Genomic DNA, 6,330 nt, shown 5'->3' on the forward strand with positions numbered 1-6,330 from the left:
GTCCAGGAGATTTCCTTCCTCTCCCTCTTGCATCGATTCCAGGTTTTTGGGGTATCGTTCCTTCTTTCTTGTGGAACCATCCTTTAGAAGACATCTCAGAAAATGTTTGCATTCTGTCTTGATAGTGGGGGGTATGGCGTTCAAACGTCCTTGGAATATTTCTCTTCTGATCTGTTAGTACAATGTTGGGCCTCCTGGTTTCCTCTGTATTTAAAATTTTTTTTGATGTTTATTATTTTTGAGAGACAAAGGGTACAGAGAATCTGAAGCAGGCTCTGAGCTGTCAGCACAGAGCACAATCTGGGACTCGAACTCACAGACTGTGAGATCATGACCTGAACCAAAGTTGGACAAAACCATCCAAGTACCCACCCCCTTTTAAATATTTATTATTTTTGAGATAGAGGGAGACAAAGTTTCCTCTATATTTTACAAAAAGGTTGTGAGTTATTTCCTTATTGTCCAAATCTTTTACAAATTTTATATTTATGAATATAACTTTAGCTCTCACCTGTAAATTTCTAAGAACTCTTTCTTATCCTAATAATAATCTCTCCTTATTTCTTTTTCTTAATAGCATCCTGACCTTTTTAAGGATAAATAGCTTCTCTCTCTGAGGTCATTACACAGTTTTTTTAAACTTTTTTTGAGTTTCCTTTCTTCCTCCTTTGTTTTGATGTCTCACCTTTTATGTTAGAGACTTTCTTCACATGCCAAGTAATCTTTAGCTCTCTCTCAAGATTTGAAAAAGTGAGTAAATGCTGATGGGAAACTCTATGGAGTTGGGCATGGCTTGTCAGGTGCACTGGACGTGACTGGATGAAGATTTGTCTTTTTCATTAGGAGGTTTCTAAGTGTCTGTATGTATAGGTTTGTCTCTAGGCACCATGAGGTATTTTTTTGGTGAATTTATTAAAATTCAACGTTAGATGTGGGGGTTCCTAAAACCTCTTCTGCTATTTCTGCAACTTGGTTTCTACTTCCCTGCCATGTTGCTTGTCTTTTCTTTCCCCACTACTTGCTTCTGAGACATTTTAATGTAGACGGGTTTGGTTCATGCTGACCCATGTCTTCAGAGGGCTCTTCTCTCTCTCCTTTTTTTAATGTTTATTTTTTGAGAGGCTGAATGCCAGCAGGTAAGGAGCAGAGAGGGAGGGAGACACAGGATCCGAAGCAGGCTCCAGGCTCTGAGCTGTCAGCACAGAGCCCAACACGGGGCTCAAACTCACCAACCACGAGATCATGACCTGAGCTGAAGTCAGATGCTTAACCCACTGAGCCACCCAGGTGCCCCTACAGGACCTTATCAGCTTTACGGATTTCCTAAACGCAAATGGTGCTATCAAATGATAGTATGAATTACTGTTCCATTTGTGCCATAAACCCAAACGCGTCAATTGTGGCGTGAAAAACTCTAATTGTTCTGTGATAGCTGTGGATAAACTTGACTTCTGGACTGGTGCCAGCTTACACATGATCCTTATTTCCTTATAATGTGTAATTGCTACATTTAGATCCATTCATTATTATATTTGTCTTGAAGCACATTAATCTCCTTGTTGCAGTGACTCTGATAAAACCACGTGTTTTGTTATCTTCCTGTGTATTGTAAGTCCCGTCTATTGAGTTTCAATGAAACTCTCTCAACCTCTCGGCAAACTTATTATTAAGGACTCCTTCCCAAGCCCTTAAGTGCTGTAGAAACTAGCAGTCGTAGATACAGCTGGATCCTTAAACATGATTTCCTTCATGTGGCATTTCAAATACTTAATTTTCTGGCCTCACACTGGGTTGTTTTCTGCTTCTTGAAGCTTACCACACTCTTCTGATTTCATTTCTGTCCCCCATCACACTTTTTCCATTCTCCTTTGGTCCATGTACTCATCTTGACCTCTGATGTAAGACTACCTTGAGATTCTGTACTCACCTGTTCTTTTCTCTACCAAGTCTCTTTAAGGGATTCCAACCAGCCCATAGTTTCATGCTGATCAATCCCAGACATTTATCCTTAACTATGTTGTATCCCTAGGACTCCTGACTCTAGTTGCCTTTGCAACATTTTCACATGCTTAGCAGTGACTCAGAAGTTCTGTACTGCTTGTGCTGTCTTCACACACACGGTCCACCCCTTACACACCTCTTTCTTCCCGTTTTGGAAAATGGTGCCAACATTTAGCCGCTTGCTCCAGCCCCAAACCTGACAATTTTCCTTGATTCTTCTCTTTCACCCAACTCAAAAAAGCCATTTTTCTACACACTACTGATCCTACTCCAACATTCACCTTGAATCTGCCCAGTTCTATGCATTTCTAGGACTCTTGCCTCAGATAAAAACATTTTTTTCTGACCAGCTACGATGGCTTTTAACCTGCCATTTCTGCTTTCAGTCTTGCACATAGCAGCCACTGCAAACTTCTTGAACCATAGATCAGATCAACCATCAGTTTAAAATTTTCTACAAGTCTCTATGACTATAGAAGATACTTGCTGTGGCTTTTGCCTACCAAGTCTTTCTTTGGTTCCTCACCACTCCAAGCTTATTCCCTCCTCTGGAGTCTTTAAACTAGCTCTTCCTCTGCCCACACACATGGCATATATTCTTGCTTATATTCCCTTCTAAAATGTCACCTCCTCAGAGAATCTTTGCCCGGGTATCCACCAAGAGTGTTCAGCCATTTCAATTCTGTGGATAACACTTACCACTATCTGATTTTATATATATATATATATATATATATATATATATATATATATATATATATATAATTTTGTTTTTACTTGTTTATTTTCCGTTTGTTGCCCCCACCAGAATGTAAATTCTTTGGGAGCAGTGACTTTATCAACGTCATTCAATTTAGTATCGTGAGTGTCGGGCACTAAGTAAGCACTCAGTGCTATTTGTTGAATGAACAGACGAATAAGGTGGATTAAAGGCACTTTAGAAGTGAGAAAAACAGAGTAAAGCTACTTGCCACAGATCACATAGACAGCAGGCTATTTGGCCTATTGCTTTGAATGGGATCATTGTCCTAATGACCTCTACTGCATCCCATGGTAACTAGCTTTTTTGTTTTTATTTTGTTTTGTTTTTGAGAAGGGGGGGTGCACTAGTACATGCGGGAGGGAGAGGGAGAGAGAATCTTTAGCAGATTCCATGCTCAGTACAGATCCCAATGCGGGCTTCCATCTCACAACAGTGAGATCAGGACCTGAGCTGAAGTCAGACGCTTAACCAACTGAGCCACTCAGGCACCCCTATTTTTTAAGGAATTTTTAAAGGACATTTTTTAAAGGAAAATGTTGAATGAGAAACTTGCAGTCTTCCCCAGGTTTTGTAGCAATGGAGGATGGAGAAAATGGAGGTAATTTAGAGCAAAAAGGAAGAACATCTAAAGAAGATCCCTAGTAACATTACCTCTATTTTCCTGAGGAGAAACCTACCACTTGAAGAGGGCTTAAGTCACTCAGCCTAACTTACTCAGAAAGGGGTGAAACCACAGTTCAAACTCTGGTTCCAGTTTCAAAGACATGTATTCTCTACCACACCTGTTGGTGGTGATTCTCAAACCTCACTGATATAACCCTTTCTAATTCCATCTACTTAATATGGACATCCCTCTATATGTCACAGACATATAAAAATGCTGGATGAAATATAATGAGAGTATTTTACATACACGCAAGGAAGACTGGAGGGAGAAATTTTGTCTCTTAGTTTCTTGGTCTCTATGTGCCAAAAATAAAGAAGAATCTCATAACTAATGTGTGAGTCCATGAGTTGAGGCCAGAACAGAGGACATCAGACATGGATAAGGGACATACAGGGGTTGGGTCTTTTTACACATGTCTAGAAGACAGGAGTGGCCCTTAGGCCTAAGAAAGATAAGGATTTTCAACTGAAATTCACACAAAGCTAGAACCCAGAAAGACCTGTTCTCACTGTATTAAGGTACTATAAAGAATTATTCCCTTACTAAAGCTACTGACAAAATTCTCACTGATCAGATATGGAAAAAAGATCCCACAACAAATGGCAGTTTAAACATCTGTGTCCAGTGTAAGTGTAGAATTCAAATTTTAGACCATTCTCATAGCAGAGGAATCCCAAGTGGAGATATTAATGTAGATATAGTAAATATTTCTGGCCAGTGAAATTCCTGGACTACACAGGAAAAATCCAGTGTAAGACTTCTCTGTAGGACTACTACCAATCTTAAAGTACATAGCATTCCACAAGGACACTATATCCTAGCTGAAAAAATACAAAGTACAGATTAAGGAAGCAGTCCAAAAAATGGGGGAGTTGACAGATACATGTGGGAAGAATAGCACCAAAAGAATAAGATAAACTAACAGTCTAAAGCTCTCTATAAATTTAAGTATAATTGCAATCCTGAAAGAGGTAGAGACATAAAAACCCTCATGAAAGAACATAAAAAGAACAGGCAGATAGGACAACCCAGTAGAACAACTCAAAGTGAAACACTGTAAATAAAACTGAACAATGACCAGTTTTGAGAGCAGATTGGCACAGTTAAAGAGAGAATTGATAACATGGAGGATGTATCTGAGGAAATTACCCAGAGTGCTGCAAAGACAAAGAGGTATGAAATCAAAAAGACAGGTTTGGAGATAGGGAGAATTAAATTAGAAGTCTGAACTTAAGTCTAATTGGAACTTCAGCAAGAGAAGATGGGAAGGCGCAATGCTTTAAGTGAAATGGCTATGAAGTTTCCAAAACTAAGGAAAGTCCGGAAACCTCGCACTGAATTGGCAGAGTGCTGCATACCATGTACAAATCTGGTGGATTCATCGTATGAAGAGAACACTGAAGCAAACACCAGTTGAAGATCCGGTAGGGAAAACAGATAACATACAAGGGAATGATCATTAGAATAGGAGACATCAGCAAAATAGAGACCAGAAAACAAAATTACCTTCAGATCATCAAAATCACCTGAGAAGCATATGAAACTATCATATTATGGTTTTATCCCAAATGCTTTGAGTGGTGGTCAGGAATATCCATTAAAAAAAAAAAAAAAAAAAAAAAAAACTTCAAGGAGGTTTAAAACGCTTGTATTCCTGAGCACCAAATACATAAGCACACACCTATATTCACATTATCACACTGATCGCAAGTATGTGTTAGTGAAATCTGCCCCCCCCCCCAAAAAAAAAACCATGGAGAGGTTTAATCCAAAACCAAGGATAATTTCTAATTTTTCTCCACGCAGTCTCCAGGAGATTCATGCTAAATGGTGCAAGGTGATCTCCAAAGAACGAGGTGAAGGAGTGAGTGCAAGCATCTCTGACCCCACACTTCCTCACGTTCCCAATTCCGTCTCCCCCAGCACGTGTACAATGAGCATCAGAGGACACCTCATTCTCCATCAGACCTCCACAATCCCAAGAGCATATGTGAGGAGAGCATTACGTGACGCACGATTCCCAACATACTTGATACTTTATATTACATCCAAAAAGATACCTTAAGACACACAAATTTAGCCTATGTTGCCTTTATGGACATCTGTTTTCAGACTACTGGCTTTCACTGCTGTAAAAAAAAAAAAAAAGCGAATTCTACATTAATACTAGGTTTTATTTTCTCTAAACCTCTATACTCAGAGGTGTTCGTTCCAGTATTATATACATGTAGGCAAAAACCTGGAAAACTCCAGCAGGATGGAGGGCAGTGAGGTTTTGTCACAGTGTCCTATGCGCATGCAGTAATTTGTTTGCTTTTTGGCCAGAACTCCTCATATTTTGCTTTTCCCCTTTTCATAAACAATGCTTACGTGAACAGTAGCACATCCACATGACAGAACTATGCTGGTAGAAAAATGATGTTTTGAACAGATAGTTCACAAAAGAATAAGAATGTACCATAAACACATAAATATTTAACCTCATTAGTAATAAGATAAAGTTCCATTTTCTTCTATAAGATTAATTTGGGGGATGGGCACTACTTTGCTACTAGTGTTATAAATTGGTCCATAATTCTTGGATCAAAAGTTGGTGACACATAGACACTTAAAATTTTACATTGTTTTTGTTTTTGTTTTTTTTGCTGAGCAGTTCCATGTACAGACTATGTATTTTTAAAAATTGAACAAGCATAACATTGTTTATATTAAGAATATTTGGAAACTTAAGTGTCCAAAAATAGGAATTATGCCAATAAGATCTGGTGCTATACAATGGAATACAGTTAGGAAGGATACTAAATAATACATGGTAGTAACTCAAAAGTTGGAAAATTGAAGGTAAAGCAGTATTTTTGTAGTTAAGAACACACAATGTTGGGGCGCCTGGGTGGCGCAG

This window comes from Prionailurus bengalensis, chromosome D4 (genome assembly GCF_016509475.1).
Source record: "Prionailurus bengalensis isolate Pbe53 chromosome D4, Fcat_Pben_1.1_paternal_pri, whole genome shotgun sequence".
NCBI classification, from domain to species: domain Eukaryota; kingdom Metazoa; phylum Chordata; class Mammalia; order Carnivora; family Felidae; genus Prionailurus; species Prionailurus bengalensis.